Source organism: Myotis myotis, unplaced genomic scaffold, assembly GCF_014108235.1.
Source record: "Myotis myotis isolate mMyoMyo1 unplaced genomic scaffold, mMyoMyo1.p scaffold_m19_p_1, whole genome shotgun sequence".
NCBI lineage: Eukaryota > Metazoa > Chordata > Mammalia > Chiroptera > Vespertilionidae > Myotis > Myotis myotis.
In genome coordinates, this window is record NW_023416313.1 from 25,159,440 (window position 1) to 25,182,382 (window position 22,943).

At 42.8% G+C, this 22,943-nt stretch overlaps 1 protein-coding gene across 9 annotated transcripts in view; it reads right to left on the reverse strand.

Moving 5' to 3' along the window:
• Positions 1 to 22,943, reverse strand: part of RBM47 (RNA binding motif protein 47) — a 155,576-nt gene that overhangs the window by 85,361 nt on the left and 47,272 nt on the right. For 7 of the 9 annotated variants that reach the window (XM_036332033.1, XM_036332124.1, XM_036332110.1 and 4 more), the window contains one exon: positions 4,431 to 4,515. The exons of the other annotated variants lie outside the window; for them this stretch is intronic. The gene's annotated coding sequence lies outside the window, so the exon portion shown is untranslated. The remainder of the gene's footprint in view (positions 1 to 4,430; positions 4,516 to 22,943) is intronic. 9 annotated transcript variants of the gene reach the window in all.

Consider the following 22,943-nt stretch of genomic DNA (forward strand, 5'->3'; position numbering starts at 1 on the left):
CTTTGGTGCATGTCTAATGACTGGTTTGAAGACCTTGTTCTTGGAAACTTCGGGGCTGACTTTTGAGTGTTGCCCATGAAATTTGTCTAAAGGTTCTTTGCTGACTTTAGCCACACATTTCAGCCTCATAACCTTGGAGAATTCTCCTTGTTTTCTACAGCATCAAATATCCTCCTACAAAGCATAATGCCATCGTCGACCTGTTATTCTGCCAAAAGACACACACATCTTGTTGATGCCCACAGCTTTCCTTTTCCTTGTCCTTACTGGGAATAAACCTCTTCCTTTTAGGAAGACAGTCCTTCTTTTGTAGGCGAACGTCCGCTTGTCAGCCATCATGTTATTGGTTGAGTCATGGCCCACAGCCACCATTCTACCTTTTCAGTTTTAAAAATGGGGTAGGTTGTCTTATAAACAGCAAGTCATCAAGGAGCAGACTGCTGAAGGAACCACTGGCTCTATGAAACTTTGGCCCATGTGGATGAAATAATTTTAAAGGGAAATCATCCAGTTTGTGATTAACCACAAACTCCCTGGAAAAACTTGTTATTCCCTATGAAAATCAGTTTTCCCAAACGTATGTCCATTTGGCTCTGGAAAACAACCTCAGGATCATCTTAGCTACAGAAATGCCTTGTTATGAAGTCACTGGTTGACAGTATCCACAACGGGCTATGGGTGAGTTGGGCCCAATTACTCTGACACTAAATCTTTTTGGAAAGTTCTTCAGCTTATATCACCGTGGCAATTACATATGGATCATTATAAACTGCAAAGGACTTCAGGGTTACTTTTGTTCAACTGGATCAGAGATCAGAAAAAAGTAACATGTCCAGACAACAGAGTGATGAGTTTACTCTCTGGTAAATGTGGATACAGATGAGAAAAGAGGATCCATTAACTTCCACTGCATTTTCAAACGTGCCATTAAATATTTGAGTTATGATGTTGCTTGTTCTAACTCCTGTTTTATTATTAATATTTCCTCTTACACTCTTCTGGGGCAAAGATCATGTCTGAATCATCTTTGTATCTCTATACACCTGCCCGGAATCTTTCCTGTCTTTTCATGTGGGGGTCCTTGGTAGGTTTATTAAATTAAACTACAGGCTTTCATTCCTCCTCTCTGTAGTAATAAGTTACATGGGACCAAGTAAATAGTAAAAAGTAACATGTGATGGAAAAACATCTCTTCTATGTTCAGGTGAAACGGCAGAAAAATCACATTTAGAACCTGCTTTTAGGGACTGTCTTCAACATCCTGGTGTCATTTTGTGACAGGCCTTTATTAGTGGCTGACTAAACAAAAGAGAATCTGTTTCAACTCATTTGCTTAACCTTTGTGTGTATTTGTTCTTGAGTAAGTTTCCTTCATACGAACCACAGAAGTTGTACAAAGCTTACCTTAAGTTCTCTTTGAGCTACAATCTGCCTTCTTGGGGAAAAAAATGATGGGAAAGTCATTTTCTAAAATGTCTAGCTTCTGATAAATTTTAGGGATTTGGGGGAAATCTGTTTCTAAGAGGATCTGTGACCACTAAATGACAGCTACCATTCAGAAGCATGAAGAGCCATTCACCATAGAAAACAATGTCTTAAGCAGCCTACCTTTCCTTCTTTTCAAAATGAACTTGTATTTTCAATTTGAAGATTAAACAATGCCCACTTTTTAATTTATTAACTGCCTTGAAATAGAAATCTAGGCTGTGATGAGTAGGAAAGGGTCAGCATTCAAAACGTTTAGCTATTTCATTTAAAGTTTCCATCAGGAACTCCGTGATTTTTTTCTCTTCCCCTTTCCCAGGAATCTCCACCATCTGACCTCCGATGCCCATATCTTGATGGAGGAACACAGAATTCCCGTGGCTTGAGAAAAATCAAGTAATGATCTAGGCATTAACTTTCAAGAGGTCTGACCCAACAGGTCACCAAAAGTTAATAGTAAAACTTCAAATTTCTTTATATCAATCATAGCCAGTGATATACTCTTTCCTTTTGTATGGAGAAAACAGACCAACCTTATCTCAGATTGAGGTGAATAAACTCCCCATCCCAAATTTTTAGGCCTGTTAAATAGATAGATCTTTTTTAAAATAAATAAATAAATAAATAAAATCTAGCTAATTCTGGCCAGCTCCAATTCAAAAAATGACCACATCATATTCACTCATGATTAAGAAATCTTGAGATGGCCAATCCACTGGACCTGGGGTACCATATGTGTGTGTGTGCGTGCATGCATGCACATGCATGAATTTCTGAATCTGTCAGTTTAGTTACTGGTCAAAGAGTCTCAGCTCAGCAGTACTCTTGATAGAAAATGTCAACATCGAGCACTAAGATTTAAAACTTGAGAATCTCATAATGATCCAAAAGCGGAAGCAGGTTCAAGTAGCTAGTCTTTATTCTATTTAAACCGCCTATTTTCTATTTTTAAGAATCTGGCCTTTGGGTGGGGGGAATCATGCCAATGATGACCCCCTCCTGATACCATCAAGAAAGTAGAGAAAAAGAAAAAAACAACACATTTGTTGATGAAAACAACCTCTCGCTGGAAGCTGATCGTGTCCCTGTTGGAGGGAAGTGAGAGAAATTCAGACACAGATTTGGAGAGAATTCAAAGGACTGGCAGGAAAACAGGACTTGAGATCCAGCTCGGGGAAATAACGCTGATAGAGAAGAAAGAATTTATGTCTGAACCACAAAAAACAAAAAAATCTGATCGCCAGTTTGAAATAAATCTCTAAGGGGTTTTAAAGATTCTTCCTGAAATTTGACCACGTCCTTATAATAGACATCTGTTTATCTGAATCCCTTTCCTCATTAGGTTCATAGTTAAATCTTGAACCTGACACTCACTCGCCTCATATGAGACCCTCAGGAAAAGCTGTTTCTCACTTGGTGCAGTCACTACCATCTGCCCCCAATCTCCCTCTGCCTAGCAAACCATTCCTTCTCCTTCTGAGCCTCAGTTAAAATAGCACTTAAATTCCAGAAAACTTTCCCTGGTGACTGCCCCTCCCACTGATGATTAGGTTAAAGCCTCTGATTTCAAACTTTCTTAACTCCTTATACTTCTTCAATCCACGCATTATTCTTCTACTAGAGGTCCGGTGCACGAATTCGTGCACAGGTGGGGTCCCTTGGCCTGGCTGGTGATCAAGGCCTATCAGGGAGCCGACTGGCCAGGGGAAGGGCCTCAGGAGGTTGGCCAGCCATGGGAGGTTGGCTGTGGGAGTGCACTGACCACCAGGGGGCAGCTCCTGTGTTGAGCATCTGCCTCCTGGTGGTCAGTGCGTCATAGCAACTGGTCGCCTGGTCATTCTGGTCATTCGGTTGTAACAATCACTTAGACTTTTTTTTATATGTATAGATTATTTAATGTCTGCCTTGAGTACTAGACCAGCTTCCTGGGGACAGAAATCCAATCCTTTCTGTCTTCATCTCTTAACTACCCAGTGCCTAGCACAGAGTGTGGCACATAGCAGAAAATCTTTGTTAACCGATTTACCTGTACGCCTACTGATTTCAGCATTTGTGTTCTGTCCTCCATGAGGCTCTACAGAAGGGAGGTTCTGCAAATCTTCAAGTCCATAAAAACCAGGTACATGTAGCTTGGGGAAATCCTGCCCATTCTATATAAATGCCAACTCGAACTCATTCACAGACAATCGGGTGCTGACAAATCATTCTGAAGGCACAGCACAGTATTTTAGTTGCAAGTCCTGTGATGTGGGAACCTGGCTTTGGATAAGAATGTCTGATTCTGAGCTGTTCTGAGTGCCATCACCACTGCTCATGAGGGCCCAGGGCCACTAATCTCAGAATTGTCATCTGAAGTCACTGAAAAAAATTGGTTTTTCTCTCAGTATGAGAATTCTAAATTCTTTCTTTGCTAAGTACAAAATTTTTATTGACTCACTCTTTAACAGAAAAATATTCATTTCCTATCTTTAAAAGAAAAAGCATTGGAACTCTGTGAAAAACAGGAGGTAGAGAACACTTGACATTGGTCATTGGGGATTATCAGAGAAATGCTATGTTTCACCATGTCTAAGTTCCAGAAGATGCACATCAATTTCAGATATGTTAAATTGTGGAATGGAAATGCATTTTTGAGTTGATGAAATGCAGTAAACACTACAGGAAAAACTCGTTATTAAAAGCGCTTAAGCAAAGTCATTCAAATATAGCTTCTGTCATTCTTTGTGACTATGGAATCTTCTGGAGACATTCATGCCTATAAATATACAGAGCACTGTGGCCTAGTAATTTAAGCAAACACCCAAAACCAGAACCATATGTGTTGGTTAAAAAAAAAAAAAAAAAAGTGGAGATTAGCCTGTGAATGTCTTTATGCAATATTCAGTACTTTTCTCCACCCCTGGATTATGTTCATTTGAGCCGAGGTGAAGATGCCGCCAGCTTACCAAACCTCTTGGTGAGCCTAGGAATGGCTGATCTCTGCGGGGTGTCCTGATGCAAAGTGTCCTTCCAAGGCCTCTGTTACGTGAACTGTGAAATGGGAAAGAAAACACCACTGAACCAGAGACCGCTAATGAGGGGTATGCCAACGATGACTGCTAAAAGGGATGGAGGAGGAGGGGTTAGATGAAGAATTGCGGCGTTAAATTATTATCACACATCTCAGTGTGTGCATGGATCACAGGGAAAACTACATAACCGGACAGTGTAGTAAATTTCCGCTGGCCCCCCCATACGTGGAGAAAATAGGTCAACTGTGCAAGGCCATTCAGGTTCATATTAGCTAAAGGACATTCAAGAAAGAAATCTTACAAGGAGAGAAGAGGAAAAGGTGTCAGGAGGTGGTAATAGGGAAGAGAAGGTCGCAGGTTTTCCCAGGCGCTCAAAACTCAGCTCTACTACTTGCTACCTGGGTGATCTTGGGCATTTTACTCAACCTCTCTGAGCCTCCTTTAACTCATCTAATTTGGGCCTATTGTAACCCACCTGTTAAGGACATTGTGACAATAAATAAGATGACAGATACGAAGCCCTTGGGGCCCCACGTGAAAGAAAACATTCATGGAGGGCAGCTATGAATATTATATTCATTTCCATTTCTTTCTGCAGACACATTAAATTGTGATCTTAAATCACCAAACACTCAAAATTGTTTAAAGCATTATGAGCTGTTAGTATTTTAAACGTTCCTTTATTTTTGGCAGCCCTGTATATCTGGCTTTTTTGCCCATATATAATTAATATTCTATAACTATTCAGCTCATCTTTAAGTAAATACACTTGATTAGCTAGGCTCCGTACAGAGGATTTTCTTATGCTACTGCCCCACGAAGAATGAATAAAACTTCACAAGAATCTCACTCCTGCCTTCTCCAAGAAAGACCATGAGTCCACAACCTACCTCTGGGAAATAAAATACTGAATTCTGCTAACACTTGTGGTCCAACTCAGCAATCATTTGTTCCAAAGTTCTCCCCAACTCAATGGCCTAATTAAGTAAGGCTGAGCTTTTGATTAACATACAGTGGTTGAAGGAACTTTGACCCACAGAAACTTGGCATTTGCCTTGCTTCTCTGAGTCCAACCTGTGTCACAAATGCCGGTTTCAAGGGTAATAAAGGACCTAGCTGTTTGCTTATTGCAAATGGAGGCGGTGCCATGCCATTATCTGACTTTTACCTCTGCTGTCCACTGAACCCTGGACAAAGAAAGTTTGCAGCCTGAATGTCAGTTTCTAGAGTGAAAGGATATACATTTCCAAACTGAAAAGCACCTAAATTCTACCTGGCATATTAACCTAATGTCTGTTGTTTAGGAAACATGGTCCCAAGATCAAGGTGATCAGAGTGTAGACCAGGTGTTGGGCAGGTGCAAGTTATGTCTGTCCAGATTCTGCCTTGGTCCAACTGTTCTCTCTGATGGTTCCCGAGTTCCTCTTTATTAATGTGTTACATAAAACATGCATCAGACACAAGGCAGAGGCCACAGTACTTGAGAGTTCGTGTTCTTGCCTCTAATGAGATTAATAGTGTTCCCCAAACTCATATGTTGAAGCCCTGGCCCCTGTATGTCAGAATGTGGCTATATGTAGATATAGAGCCTTTAAAGAGGTAATTAACTACTGACAAGAGGTCTTATAGGTGGACCCTAATCCAATATGATTGATGTTCTTATAAGAGGAGATTAGGACACATTCACACACAGACTAAGGGACAACCATGCGAGGACCCAGTGAGAAGGTGGCCATCTGTAAGCCAGAGCAAGAGAACACAGGAGAAACTAAACCCACTGACACCCTGGTCTTGGACTTCGAGCCTGCAGAATTCTAGAACTGTGAGAAAATAAATTTCTCTTTTTTAGGCCACCCAATGTGTGGTACTTAGTTATAACAAACGAGTACACTGCCCTACTCCCTGCACCTCTCAACCGTATGGCCCAGGACCAAGCAGGCAACAAATGAGTGAAACAGACAAAGAGCAAGAGAATGAAGTGGTGTAAACAGAAGAGGATATGTTCTATCTACAGTCATCAAATTTTAAAACTTTAAAATACTGTGAGGCCATAGAAAATATATTCATGGACCAATTATGCTGGTGACCCTTCAGTTACAATCCCTAGGATAAACCATTGTGGTCTGACATTTAATAACAATTGATGTTTAAAGACACCCACTATTGACGTTCTCCCTCCAGGGAGCACACCTGTGCCATTCCTTTCCCCCACAGGCACGTATCCCCTAATCTCTAAGGGACCCCATGAGACTTACAACCAGGGGGGAAATGGTCCTTGTTTCACTGTCCTAAGTATGTTTTTGCTGCAGACAATAAGAAAAAATAAAAGAAAGAAAAAAACAAACAACGAAAATAAAATAAAGACACCCACTATTCGTGCTTTCAATAAATAAGAATTCAACACCTACTATAGGCCAGACCTTAGGCCAGACACTGGGCATAGCAGTGCTGAATAAAACAGGTGTCTTCTCTGCCTTCGTGGTGTGTAATGGTCTGGATAGGCAGTCCAGGTATTAAGCCAGGATAGAAATACCAAGTTGAAAAAAGACACAGTTGTCACCCTCTAGGAGGGTACAGATTAGCAGGGCACAGAGATGCAACAAGAACATAATAAGACAATGTGACCCCAGCTTAATACACAAGAAGCAATGGAAAGTGGGGAGAAAATGATTCCAAGTCAGTCAAGGTTAACCGAAGAAGATGTGAGTCAACTCCTGAAGGATGAGATGCACCTTGTCTGGCAAACCAGGGTTGACCGATAAGGAGAGGGCACTTTCTAGACAGAAGGAACACCCAGGGACATATGTAAAACTCTCAACAATAAATGGTTTAAAAATAAAAATTTAGAAAAAAAAAAAAAAAAAAAAAAAAAAAGAAGGAACACCCAGTTCCTGGGTCCAGGGACATGAGAGGGCATGGCATCTTTGGACAATGACAACTAGTTTGACTGAGAGTGAGCTTTGGATAGCTGCAAGGCATGCCACCGAAGAAGGCAAAGAACCAGGAGCTCACATTTTAGTGCACAGTGAACCACTGGAGAATTTTAATCAGGAAGGTGACATTGCCAAAATTCCATGTTAGAAAGATCACTGTGACCACAACTCAAAAAGGGCCAGAGGCAGGGCAATCCATCAGAAGATGAAGGCAGGAACTAGGGAGACAGATGAGGGATGCTTGTTGGTCAAGGTCAGGGATGCAGAACTGGAATCGTCACGGTGTTCAACCGTGGCCCTGGGTGACATTGCCCAAGGACATTATGGGCGTAAAGAGAAGCACTAGTTTTTTAAGCTGGGTACTTCGGTCAATGAGAACATGCATTTCTTAAGAAGCTCTTAATTTCATTTATCTTACATTTTGCATCAGGAAACTAACCCTACTCACTCTTTTTATACATCAAGGCCATATGTGACTGTACCTCAGCTTCCTTATCTATGAATATGATAATAATGACACTCCCCTGAGAAGGATTCCTGGAGTTCATTAATACAAATAAGTACTTAAGTGCGACAAGTGCTAGCCACTATTAAGGCAGAAATAAACTTTAAAGAACAAATGCATAATTAATGACTGCAATTAACAGTCCTCCCTCTCAGTGAACATGAGCCAGATTAAACCAACAGCCCAACCACAGACTAAAAACTTCTTCAGTAATTGTCTTGGAAGGGAGCAGCCTCTATTTCCTTGATCTCTAGGGTTCGTCCACAGCCTCTTAGAAAGGGCCCTAATGTTGGGGCACGATCATGATGTTGAATTTATAAAATGCTTTGTCTCAGGTAAAATGTTTTCAGAGATTCAAGGAGCCATGGGACCTGCTAGGGGAGAACGCAAAGGGGCACAAGAGAACTTTCTAGAGTGATGGAAATTTCTGTCTTGATTGGGGCAGTGATTCCAAGGCTATGTATGTTCCAAATATCACTTCAAATGTGTAAATTTTATTGTACATAAATTAAACTTCAACAAAGATTGAATAAAGATGGAAGATGGGAAGGGGAATTCACAGAAAAATTGATATTTACTAGTATATTCCAAAGAGAAGGGAAAAACAGATTTGCATGAAAGAACTTGTCTTAAAACTTTCAATTTCCACCCTGGCCAGGTAGCTCAGTTGGTTGGAACGTCATCCCTCACACCAAAAGGTTGTGGGTTCAGTTCCCAGTCAGGGCACATACCTAGGTGGCAGGTTCAATCCCTGGCTGGTGTGCATATGGGAGGTAAGTGATTGATGTTTCTCTCTCTCTAAAAATCAATAAAACACACCCTTGGGTGAGGATCTTAAAAACACACACACACACTTTCAATTTCCAAAAACATCAGCTGGCTAGGAGTGTAAAAGAGCTTGCTTATGCAAGAAACATTTTGAAAATTCACCCTCATCATCCTAAGTCTAAAGAACAGCACTTTTACCCCTCGTTTCACTGGACAAGCTGCCCTCTGGTGGTTCTGATATATATTTCCCAAGCACAGAAGTGGGCAGTTATTAAGCTAATAGGGTGGCAATCCCAGCCTGCCTGCAAATATTTATTTCTCAAGGTAACCGAGAGAGGGTGTGCTGGCCGTTTCCACCAAGAGAGCACATGGGCCATATGGGCTGTGTCACAGCTGAGCTTTCCATAACTAAGAAAAGAGACTTGCCACAAAGCATATATGGTTTGAGGTTGATGAATTCAGAAGACATTGTATCTCCATTTAAATTGTCGGTTAATTTTAATGTACTCCAGCACACACTTTTATTTTTGCAACACAGAAGCTGCATATCACAAGCAAGCATGTGTCTCAAACAAGGTGATGGCAAAGAGAACAACCGAAGTTTCAATCCCAGCATCTGTGAATACTATTCAACATTCCCAAGATATCTTTACATGAACAAAGAAAACAACAACCAAGCAAATACAACACAAAACACTGGGCTCTATTAACATTGGCACGTGGGGAATCTAGGTGTCTTATGAAACACGAAGCATTTGTTTAATAAAAGCAAAGAAGGAAGGACAGAGGGAGGGAAGAAGGAAGTAGACAAGAAGACAAGGAAGGGAGGGAAGAGGGAGGATCAAATGGCATATCTTTTCAACAGTTGAACGAATAAGGAAGATAAAAGATGACACAAGCAGGAACTCAAAAAATGACATTTTCTCTTTAGAAAGCAATTCATCTTCATACAAGGCCTTTTGTAAAAGAACTATAGAGAGAAAAGATAAGGATATAGATCTGCGGTTCTCAACCTGTGGGTCGCGACCCCTTTGGGGGTCGAATGACCCTTTCACAAGGGGTTGCCTAAGACCATCGGAAAACACATATGTAATTACATATTGTTTTTGTGATTAATCACTATGCTTTAATTATGTTCAATTTGTAACAATGAAAATACATCCTGCATATCAGATATTTACGTTACAATTCATAACAGTAGCAAAATTACAGTTATGAAGTAGCAACGAAATAATTTTATGGTTGGGGGTCACCACAACATGAGGAACTATACTAAAGGGTCGCGGCATTAGGAAGGTTGAGAACCACTGATATAGATGAAGACATGCTGTATTTCAACTGTTGAGATGTTAAAAATTCATCGAGTCCAGATCAGTAGCGTGAGGCTGGACTAAGTTAACTTCCACCAGGGCTAGATTCACGCCTGATGCATGACTGCGAGCCCATATTCTAGTACAGCGACCTTTCTTTTGAAATCAAGTCATGTCACTTCCCTTCTCAAAACCCTCCAATGTCTCCTCCTCACACTTGGAATAAAATCCAAAATCCTTCCCAGGGCTCCCTGTGCTCTCCCCGGGAATTTCCTTTCCCAGACACAGGGCTCTGCCCCCCTGATTCAGGTTTCAAACATCACCTCCGAGAAGTCTTCCTTGACTAATCTTTGACAACAAACTTCCAATCACGAACCCTACACTTACTTTCCTCTTTCCCGTCTTCATTTTTTGTCACTGCATTTATTAGTATCTGATATTACACTATCTATTTATTTACTTTTATCACTTTTTATTATCTCTCTGCTCCACTGAAATGTGAGTTCCATGAGAGAATGGGGCTTTTTCTCCTCAAACACAGCCAGTACTGTGGCCAGTACTTATTATTTGAGAAATGGTAATAAATCTGGTTGGTTGGGGAAATGATAAACCCTAATAAAAGATGCTATCAGTATCAACAAGGTCTGCCTCAAGTCTCTCCTATGGCAAGAAAAGTCTATATCCTTTACTCGAATCCCAGAGTGATGGAAGTGGTTGACCAACATGCTCTGCTGAATAATTCTTTGGGACCACAGACTTTGGAAGGTAAAATGGGGCCTTAGTTACAAGCTACTGCAGCCCTTTGGTTTTGAAGATAAGTACACAGGCTCAGAGAGGTTGGCTGGTACTTCCAGACACACACAGAAATAGCAAACACCAGCAAATACCAGACCGCTTAAAGGATGTCCAGTGCCTGCCTTGTTCATCTCCATAATCCCAGGGCCCAGCACGGTCCCTGACACAAAGAATGCGCTCAGCACAAGTGTGCCTGAATAACAGCTCCCGTAATCCTGCTCTCGGGGCTCACCGACTGCTCTGTACTTCCCCTCGTCACTGTCTCAACTACAACTTCCTACCCGAGAGCCATTTCCAGTTGCTGTGTCATGTGTTATTGCTTCCTGTCCTCTCTCCCTTTAATATGCAGCTTGACAACATATGAGGCCCAGTAGTACATCTGGGGCCTGGTTAATTTTAACATAACTCAAATAGCACAGCCTGGAAATACCAAGGAAAACGTGGACTATGAAAAGTTGGGATATGCAAACAAGAAAGGGAAGGAAGGAAGGAAAGAAGGAGGGAGGGAGGGAGGGAGGGAGGAAGAGAGGGAGGGAGGGAGGAAGAGAGGGAGGGAGGGAGGAAGAGAGGGAGGGAGTATAAGCCGGCAGTGAACTGGTCTCGGTCTTGGGTGCCGAGACTGTGATGCAAAGCAGGAGCCGGTGTGGTTCATATTTGTTTCCCTGCGGCACCTAGCAGTGCGCCTGGCACACAATCATGGCCCATTTGCTGGGAGGAAGAAGAGAAGAAAATGACAGAGCAGATTCAGTTTATACTGAGCCTACAGTGGTTTGGTAATAACAGTAAATTCATTTATAATGACAGCTTACACGTGCACAGTGCGTTCCGTTCTCAGCACTTTACATACATCTCCTCAGTGACTCCTCCCAAGACAAACACCTCACCCGTGGAAGAGATACCACAAAACCCGAGTCCCTTTCAGAAATCAATGAGCAGCCAAATCTAGACTCTCGTCTCTACTGAGACTCCCTGCAGACTTCCTCCTGTCCAGTAGGTCTGTATACCCATGTGCTTTGCTGAAGAAATAGTGAAGTGTTTGAATAGGGGGCGTTGCTACAGACTTGGCTAGTGGGATTAAGCAATGTGGAGTGCATTAGCACATTATCTTTCTAACATCTGAAATATTCTGGATTCCAAAGCACATCTGACCCAGTGGATCTCGGGCCAGGATGTCTCAGGTTTATGTTCACGCAGAGAAGTAACCTGTCCAAAGTCACACACGTAGGTGGTGGCGGAGCTGGCGGTGCTATTCAGTGGGACAACAGGCTAGTTCTGCAGGTGTGCTTGGGGCACATTATCCTGCCTCTCTCATCGATGCCGCCGATGTGACCTGCAAAACAGTTATTGCCTCAACTATTTGTCTGGTGTGGATCCAGGAAATAAGATGCAGAGGTGAATGGCGGGGGCGGACTTGTGTTGTCACCATGAAGACTGATTAGGACTAGCGATGACCCCAGCTAAAGGAGGGCTTGGGGATGGTAACCCGCACACAGTGGATTTCCTAGGAGGTCATGGCCACGGTCAGGAAGAGGGCATACAAAGCTTTTTGGTGAGCAAAACATTGCCCTCCCCGAATGCCTGTCCAGGAGCTTCTGGGAGACACCGAGGCAAACCTGCTAGGGATCTGCTATGATCTTCCCACATGCTTTCATACGTTCTGCTAAGTGTCGTGGGAGAACTGTAGGTGAAGCGGGAGGCTGTGCAAGCAGAGATGGTGTGTGTGTGTGTGTGTGTGTGTGTGTGTGTGTGTGTGTGCGCATGGAAGCACATGCTCACTGCAGACGGACTTTCCCAATGTCCAGAACACAGAGCAGTGATAAACGTGTTTTGGCTTTTTATCTGTGGAAATAAAAGATGCTAGTTAGCTTGGCCCAGCAGTGTTCTCACTTCACCAAGTACTTGGGGTGATTCCAGTCTTCAGATCTCGGTTCAAATGCAACTTCCTCAGGGAAGCCTTCCCAACACCCCAAAGTAAATACCCGTCCTCATTCTCTCTCACATCTTGGTGTAAGTCTTCTCTCGCAGCACCCATTTCTGCCCTGAAATACGTGTGAGTCCATTTGTTCACTGCCTGGCTGTCCCCACCAGACCACAATCTCCATGATGGCAGGATCCTTGTCTGTTTGCTCCCCTCTGCATCCTCAGCAGGTAGCACAGCACCTGGTACATCCTAGTAGCACCAGAAATATTTGTTGAATGAGTGAATGAATGAATGAATGAATGAATGAGTCTTGAGTTGCACAAAAGAAAGCCAGGGGTTGGCAGCACCTCACAGACACACACAAGGTCCTCGCCAACCTCAGCCTTGTGAAAGCCGCAATGCCTGGGCAATGCTGTTGGGAAATTCATCATGCGCTGCCAGTGACGTGTTATCTCTCTAGTTCTGGGTGGTTACTTCACGCTATTATTCTTAGCATTTAACTTCTAACCTGTTTAGATCTTGTCTTCCCAGCTAGATTAGGAACACACTGAGTGTAAATCATACTGGCTTGAATGTCTCACAGCTCCTCACCAGTGTTTGGCCTCTGCCCTTCTTACACGCTTGCCTTTTTTAGTGTTCAAACCAGGTATTACTGCAGGTAGGGAAACTGGAGCCCCAGAGTGCAGGGTAGTGCCAAGGGAGAAAATCTGAAGCAAACGTTGTGGATTTTGTCTGAAATGTTTAAAAGGGGTGTTGAGTGTCCGGGAAGAAAGACTGAGTGTTAAATATAAAACACAGGCTCTAACTTTGTTTATGTGAGTGACAACACAGGGGCAGAGGACATCTGAATTGAGCTAAGTTCTTTCTTAGCTTCATGAAATATCCACTCCGCCATCCTGCGGATCCCACCCACATCGGGAAGGCTCTTGGTGGCACAAAAGCAGGATTTTTGTTGCTCTGCCAAGTCAGGCCCCTTATTACAGGGTAGAAAGAACACTTGTTCGTGATTTCTCAATTCCTCATTCCTGCTGGCAGCACAAAATATGCCCGGCCCTGACTCTCCAGCCCAACAAAACACCAATGAAATAGATAACTCCGTGTTCTTTCAAATCTATATATTTCAAGCAGTTTTTAATGTTCGCTCTCCCCACCACCCCCACCCCTTTTCCTTTTTTTGGTTTTTTTTTTTTTTTTTTTTTTTTTGGTCAAATTACCTATGACAGATGCTAATGAATTATTAGCAAGCAGGTCTCTGACTCATTCACCCATAGCCAGGCACTCACTTTCAGGCATTACCCTGTTCTCATTTCTTTCCCAACCCTCCTAGACGCCCAACAGTTAAAAACCAGACTAGTCAGCTGAAACGCTGTTGTCCAAACACAGCCAAACCACTCTGAATTTTCACAATCACGAGGAATTTCCTAACATGGCCAGGGTCACTGGCAGTAAAGGGTTCCACCAACATCACCTGCAGAACCTGAATGCACTCCGTGAGAAGTGCAGAGCCCCCCAAGATGCGTGCAGCACTCAATAAGGTCAGCCCTGAAAATACAAGGGCGTGGACATTCTGAGCGGTGCTCATCTCCTCGGCCCCCAGGCACAGGAGTGAGGTTTCGCATGGCCCAGCACTTCCTTCCCACCCTCAGATGACCAATGGAGCTCAAAGCATTCTTTGCAGGTTCAATTTTTTGAAAACCTAATTGGAGCTTATAATTAATCCCTCGGGTGGAAGGACAGATGCCTGGCTCTCCGGACTCCCCCCAGTGCCGCCTTATGTCACAAGCCTGAGCAGCCTGGAGGTAGGGCTCAGCCTGCTCCCTGATCTTCCCTACCTCCTTGTGCATCTCAAGTTCATATAGTCTGTAGAGTGTCCCCTTTGACTGCTGACCACCATACCAAATCAGAAGTTGATGCTGTTCCCTTTTCTCTCATTATTTGCCATGTTTTTCACACGGGCTATGTGCCAGACACTGAATTAACACAGACTATGTGTCTGGTTTTAATCCTACAACCAAACAAGGTGGGGACTGTTAAGCCTACTTTCAGTGAAGAAACTGAAGCTTGGGGATACTGTCTTGTTGAAAAAAAAAAAAAAAGGTTCCTAAGAGGTAGGCTGAGACTTACACCTTGGTTTTTCTGGCGTTATTCCATTGTTTTAAAATAAGAGATCCTTCTACTAGGAGATCAGAAATCTCTTGTCATCCATCCATCCATCCATCCATCCGATCAGTAACACGTGCTAGAGGTCCACAACACATGGTCTGCTCATCTATATATAACTTGGAACCCCTTTCTTCTTCTCTATTATACAATAAACTTGACGATGTATTTTTTCCTGCTGAGTAGTTTGGGTCAATATATAGGACTGCTCAGAAGTAATATTCTTCTTAAAAGAGATGTCAGTAAAGAATTAACTCCAGGGGATGAGAGTCATATTTTGTGGGTGTGAAAGCTTCAAGGGTCACATCCTAGAGAGAGGTAAGTTCAATGATAAGGCAGCATAAACATGTGTTTTAAAACTATCCAAAGTGAATGAATCTGTGTGTTATATTAGGTTGGCAAATCTCATAAGTACTCACCCTTGCTAAAATCAAAAGTACATTTTAGTGTGGTTACTGACCTCCAAACTGTTCACCACTCAACAAGGCTGGCTCCAAATAAAACCTTTTTGTTTCAGAAATAGCATTTAAGCAATGAACACTTTGAGACTCTGTGGTACTCTTCTTTTCGTTTTTTTTAAAAAAAGGATTAAGTGGTCCTAGCTGGTTTGGCTCAGTGGATAGATCATCGGGCCTGCGGACTGGAGGGTCCCGGGTTTGATTCTGGTCAAGGGCATGTGCCCCGGTTGCAGTCTTGATCCCCAGCAGGCGTTGTGCAGGAGGCAGCCGATCAACGATTCTCTCTCATCATTGATGTATCAATCTCTCTCTCCCTCTCCCTTCCTCTCTGAAACAATAAAAATATATTTAAAAAAGAAAGAAAATAGAAATGGCCATTAAACATTTAAAAAAAAAAGATTAAATGGCTGTAAAAGCTACAAAATGCTCTCCAAATTTTATGACTGTTAGAATTATGCAGGATCACCAGAGGCCAAATTCTTAAAATAGTGAAATACCTTAGCTATCTACTCGTTGATGCAGATAAGAAAATAGATTCAGAGAGATGACTTGTCCAAGGTCACACCACCCAGACCTACTGAGGCCTCTCCCACTGCGCGTACAATGGAGAGGGTGGTGTCCGGTAGGCAAAGCCCGGCGGGCTCTCCCCCGTGCTGACCTCCCGGCTGACCTACTCTCTGTGCTTTCCTAACACAGAGGTAATGCACACGCCTCCCAGTGAGGCTGTGGAACCAAGGCTACTTCGTGAAATTAAAGCAAAAAAGTGACAGAACTGTTACAGCACATGCTCTAGGTATGACCTTCAGAAGGACACATTTACAAGCATAAGTGCCAGATGTATTTGAAAGTTAAGAAAAATACAAGGTGCACAGGTGGCTCCCTTCTTTTGGAGCACAGTGAGGCCACGTTCCCACACAGTGGGGCCACCATTAGGCCTGACTGTGTGACAGTTCTGGATGGAGAGGAATTGATGTGAGCCAAGGTGATGCAGTGTGGGCCTGGCCCTAAAAAATCGCCCAAGCGCTCTCCTCTGGCATCTTCCTTCTCTGGCTGATGGGGAGAGCAGTGCCCAGGCAGCCCTGGATACCCGGACGGGAAAAAGCAAAGCCCCTCGCAGTCTGGATCTCCAAGTAAGTTCATGGAGAGAAGGCCCCACTAACGTGCACACACATCAGGAAGGACAAGAAATACATTTCTATTGGGGAAGCCACTAACATATGAGGGTCTGGGTCACTGCTACTTAGCCTATCCTCATGAAAACAAGGAATCTCTGAAGATTGGGGAAGGTATGGCTTTAAAGTAAGAGATATAAATGGCACAGGTAACATCTGTTGTTTATCATCCACCAAAAAAAAAACACAAAACACCCCAGGATTTGGGGAAGAGTAAAACATAGGCCAACGAGTTTCCTTCTAGAATATAAGATAAGTCCCTATCTTGCTTTCAGGACAGTTCATTTATAAATGGCTTTTTAAAACACAGAATGCCTTTTTCCAAAGAAAGAATCCTAGAAATCATGGTCACAACCCCCGACCCTACCAAAAAATCTGTTTGCCCAAGTGCAATAGAAATGATTCTAAAAGTAACACCAGTCTATGGGCCCCTGAGGCCTGGCGATCCTTGGTGAATGGAGGGGCACGGACAGGCAGAGGAGCTTCCTAGCAAGGGCCCCAGTGCCTGAAGGCCTAGAAGGAGGACCCTGGGTGGGTGATTTGGGTAGGTTAGGTAGCAGGGGTGGGACTGGGCAGGGGCTGAGGAAATGCTCCCTCCAGCAACCTCAGTCTTGGTGAGAACACAAAATCCAAAGCTGTCCACACAGGCAGCCGTCTTCATCCTGTACTCCAGCAAGGGAGGCAATGAATTCAGCTAAGCTTCCACAGTGCTTCTGATTTGATCGCAAATGGCAGTTTCATTAATGAGCTGGGAAGTTACTTTCTCCTTCATCCTGAGCAGCCCCAGTGATGTTAAACAGCGCTCAGCACGATACTTGATGCTACATGCAGGGTGGTTAGGAGCTGGAGGGCCTCAAGGACACTGACACACATCTGCACGAGCGGCCTTGGAGTTGGAGCAGGGGCCTTGCTGCCTCTGCTGGGCTGGACATTGACCTTGTACTTGCTGGCTTGTGGGCAGGTCCAGGGGTTCCTGGGGAAGCGGCTAGGGGTTCCAGGCTGGCAGTGATGGGGACATGTGGCAGGCTTGGGGCAGCAGCTATCCACCAAGAGGGACAGAAAGGTTTTGATCTTTTAAAACCAGCATGGCTGTACCAGCGCACACAACTATCAGCCCTGGTAGCTTTGGGAAACAGACCTGGGCTCAAATCTTAATTCTGTTACCATCCACCTGTGTGAACCTGGGCAACTTATTCCTTATATTCTCTGAGCCTTGGTTTTCTCAACTGCAAAATGAGGGGGAGAAAATGGATATGAAAGCACCTGATACAATGCCTGATGTTTAGTAGGTGTTTGGTGAAAACTGGTCTCCCCGAAACCCCTCCCAGCTCACATCACCTTCACTGTAAGCCTAGAACACATAGATTAGGATAAAGAAAAAATAGAGGCTACATGATAAGATCACAGAATGAAAAGGATAAGCAGACAGAGGGGGAGACAGAAGAAAAAAAGAAGGCAAAGAGAAATCTAGTCCTGGCCAGTTTGCTCAATGGTTAGAGTGTCAACCCGTGGACCAAAGGGTTGTGGGTTTGATTACCCGTCAAGGGCCTGTACCTGGGTTGTAGGTTCCTCAGCCCCAATAGGGGTGCATGTGGGAGGCAACCAATCCATGTGCCTCTCTCATGTGGATGCTTCTCTTTCTCTCCCAGTCCTCCCTCCTTTCCACTCTCACTAGAAATCAATGGGAAAAATATCCTCAGGTGAGGATTTAAAAAAAAAAAAAAAAAGAGGAACCTAGAAGAGGATGCCACACATTGTTGAAGAGAAATGCTTCAAAAATAGGGCAGTGCCCCAAGTGGAGGCACTACCAGCCCAAAGTAGAACTTTGGGTTAGGCAGGAGCTCATTCTCGCTCGCACTGTCACTGACTAGAAGCCCTGCATCATATTAGAAACTGGAATGCAGAGCCAGTGCTGAGGCCTCCATCTTAGTTCGAGTCCTGGCTCCACCATTTACTAGTTATTTGTAAATCATTTAACCTCTCCAGACCTCCGTTTCTCCATTTATATGGGAATATTCATAGTACCGGCCTTCTGACTCATAAGGACACAGTGAGTTAACATAAATAAAATGCAAAGAATGGTGCCTATCTGGGTTCAGGACCATACACCCTTAGTTATTCTTTCTTCTTCTTATTCATTGGTGGCACCATGAAAAGGACACTGGACTCAGAGACAAAAGCACCGCCATTTCCTAACAATGCAGGGGTTTTAGAGAAGTTACTTAAGTGTCTGACCCTCAGAAGTTATCTCTAAACTGAAGGGGTTGCATTATAGCTAAAACTTACCGAGCACTTAGTATATGCCTATTACTGTACATACTCTTACTTTTTTTCATTTAACGTTCATAATGATACTTGGATGACGATTTCCCGTGATGTCCATTTTTCAGAGAAGAAAGCTGTGTCTTCACAAGGCTAAGTCTCTAGCCCAGCGGTTCTCAACCTGTGGGTCGCGATCCCTTTGGGGGTTGAACGACCCTTTCACAGGGGTCGCCTAAGACCATCGGAAAACACACATATGATTACATATTGCTTTTGTGATTAATCACTATGCTTTAATTATGTTCAATTTGTAACAATGAAAATACATCTTGCATATCAGATATTCACATTACGATTCATAACGGTAGCAACATTGCAGTTATGAAGTAGCAACGAAAATAATTTTATGGTTGGGGGCCACCACAACATGAGGAACTGTATTAAAGGGTCGCGGCATTAGGAAGGTTGAGAACCACTGCTCTAGCCCAAGTTTAAAAGGTTGGTAAGGGGCCAGCCAAGGCTTCCAGCCAGTTCAGGGAGCCACCAGATCCTCTTCTCTTAAACACTGTGCTCTATTACCTCTGACCCCAAGATGCTGTGTCGGCATTAGGAGCGCTCTCGTAGGGTATCCTACACTGGTGTATAGCACAGCAAATGCACCTGAGGAAAGGAATGCGATCAGTGTCCATAAAAACCAGAGAAATGTGGGGCTGGCCCAACAGTATCCAGGTCAAGGTCAGGGCTTTTGGCTGTCCAGCATGACTGGGGATGGAACAAGACGAGAGAGGTATGGAAATAGAAGCTAATACTGGAGAATCAAGAGGTCAAAAATTTAATATCACATCATTCCTAACGTTACCATGCTTTATAAATGAGATAATCTAAAATAATTATTTCTATCTTAAATATCCTAACACTGGCTCCAGTGGCCTTAGATAATGGTTTTAAAATCCCAGTATGAATGCAATTTATATCTAAGAATCCCAACAACATTCTCTTTCAAAGTATTTCCTCTCCCATACTCTTGAATAGAAAGATTCAACATCAGAAGATGCCACTTTGAATTAATGTATAAATTTAACATGTTCACCTCCAAAAAAAATAATGGAGTTTTTTTTGTTGTTGCTGTTGTGTTGTTGTTTTTGTTCATTTGTTTGTTTGTTTTTTAAGCAAGGGAGGTTTGGCAGTAGACAAGTTAATCCAAAGTTCATAAGTAGGACAATTCTGACTGAAGGGCAAGCAGCATTATCAGATATTGAAACATAGAATAAAGCTTCAATAAATAAATAGTGTGATCCAGGAGGAACACTAGACCTCAAATTATTTCTATAAAAACATTTCAAATACAAAATCCAGCATCTAGTCAGAGAACCAGACAACATGAGTGAGAATCAGCAAAAATATAGGAAACAAAATTAAACTCACAGGGACTTCAGCTATTGAAATTATTTGACAAACTATAATAATTTTGCTTATTACACAAAATGCAGTTATTATCTTCAAAGGGCTAATAGTTAGATTGACAACTGCCTTCTTAGCACCCATAAAGGAAGCCAAAACACAGTAGAATGTATTCAATATCGTGGAAAACAAACCAAAACTATGAGCATAGAATTCCATTCTCATCCAAAATCTTTCAAAAATGAAACTGAAAATAAGGACACACTCAGTCAAATTAATAGTGAGAGTTCATTGCAAGTAGATGGCCACTATAGGACACTCTTTAAGCAGAAAGAAAATAGTCAGGAGGGGAAGTCAGAGAATACAGGATAGAATAAAAAGCAATAAAAATGATAAATTTAAATAAACATCGGCTATATAAAACTTTCGTGGTAATGTCTTTATTAAACAAAGATTTAATAAATTAAAAATACTAATTAAACATGGCAAGAATAGCACATAAGTCAGAAGGTCGGTAAATAGACTTAAAAGCAGCCCAGAAACGTATAAGGTAAATGCTATTTTTAAAAAAGATAGAATTCCAAATTAATGAAGGGGGAAATGGGATGATAAAACACAGACACTTATACAAAAAAAAAAGAATGCTGGCACCAGGGTAGTTGGAACAAAGGAATGAAAAAGAAAATCCAGGAAGTATGGATGGCAATTCAATAGACAATGAAAGAGGTATTATATACCAATTAGAGGCCCAGTGCATGAAATTCTTGCACTCGGGGAGGGGGCGGGGCGCGTTCCTCAGCCTGGCCTGCACCCTCTCGCAGTCCGGGAGCCCTAGGAGGATGTCCGACTGCTGCAGAGGCGGGAGAGGCTCCTGCCACCGCCACTGCACTCGCCAGCCATAAGCCTCTGTGGGAGTGCACTAACCACTAGGGGGCAGCTCCTGCGTTGAGCATTTGCCCCCTGGTGGTCAGTGCACGTCGTAGTGACTGGTTTTATTATCTTATCTAATAAAGAGGGAATGTGCTAATTGACCCTCATGCAGTCGCAAAGATGGTGGCACCCACAGCCAATAAGGAGGGAATATGCTAACTGACTGCCATGCCCTCAGAGAGGGTGGCAGCCACAGCCAATAAGGAGGGAATATGCTAACTGCCTGCCACGCCCTCAAAAATGGCAGCGCCCACAGCCACAAGATTGTGCCACCCAGTCCCTTCAGCCCTGCCTGCCCAGGGCCAGCCCAAGGCACAGGCAAGCCTCTGCTGTCAGCTGCCCAGCTGCCAAGGGCTGCCCGAGGCTCAGGTAACCAGGGCCTGCTGAGGCTTGTGCTGCCAGCAGTGGCAGCAGCAGAGGTGTGATGGGGGTGTCGCCTTCCCCTGATCCCTGGGTCACCTCCCGCCCCTGAGGGCTCCCGGACTGTGAGAGAGGGCAGGGCAGGCTGAGGGACCCCCCTCCAGTGCATGAATTTTCATGCACCGGGCCCCTAGTATAGGATAGAGACAGGACTTGGTGTTGGGACACCTAGATATTCATTTAGCAAAAAAAAAGTTGGATTTGTACCTCATATCTCATACCTGCTATCTAATAAATCCTGAATGGATCAAATATTTAAACGTGAAGAATTAAATATTTAAATGTGAAAAAGTTCCACAAGAAAACATGAGAATTCTTTCATAACTTTGAAATAAGAAAGACCTTTCTACCATGACTCATAAACCAAAAGCCATAGTAAAAGCCTTATAATTTCAAGTCCATATAATAGTTCTTAAAACTACAAACAAAATCAAAGGATAAATGATCAACAGGAAAATATTCATAATTCACAACACAAAGAGCTTGTTCCTGTAATATATAAAATGCTTATGCATATAAATGAGGAAATGCTTGATGCACCAATAGAAAAAATGAGCAGAGAATATAAACAGATAGCTGACAAAGTACAAATGACCTTCAATTTTATTAAAGTAGGCAAACTGAAAATAACTGAAATATCATTTCTCATCTATAAGATGGCAAAAATCCAAAAGTTGATAGTAACATATTAATGTGTTAATATGTTGTCAAAGATGTAGGGAAACTGATACTCTGGTGTATTTTTGATGGGAATATATGTATATTGGTACAACCTTTATGGAGGACACATGCATATCATTATGTATCTATTATAATTACTATATTATATTCACTTTGTAATTACTATTGCATATATACTTTGGGGAATTTATCCTATAGGTATTTTTTTTAAATATATATTTTATTGATTTTTTACAGAGAGGAAGGGAGAGAGATAGAGAGTTAGAAACATCGATGAGAGAGAATCATCGATCAGCTGCCTCCTGCACATCTCCCACTGGGGATATGCCCGCAACCCAGGTACATGCCCTTGACCGGAATCGAACCCGGGACCTCTCAGTCCGCAGGCTGACGCTCTATCCACTGAGCCAAACCGGTTTCGGCCGATAGGTATATTTAATACTTGCAAAATGAGGTAAGTATAAGAAAAGTTAGTTGGCATTTTTTTTTTTTATTGCAAATGACTGGAAACAAACCAAATGATCATCAACAGTGAACAAGTTAAATAAATTATGGTAAATAGATACAATTGACTACTATGTCATTTTTTTTTTAAGTTAATGTGGAAGTTCTCAATGCATTGAGAGTGAGAGATCGCCAAAATGTATTGCAAAGTGAAGAAAAACAAGTTGCAAAACTACTCACCTAGTAGTCTACCTTTCGTGGAAAAGGAAGGAGAGGAGTAGAAGCTA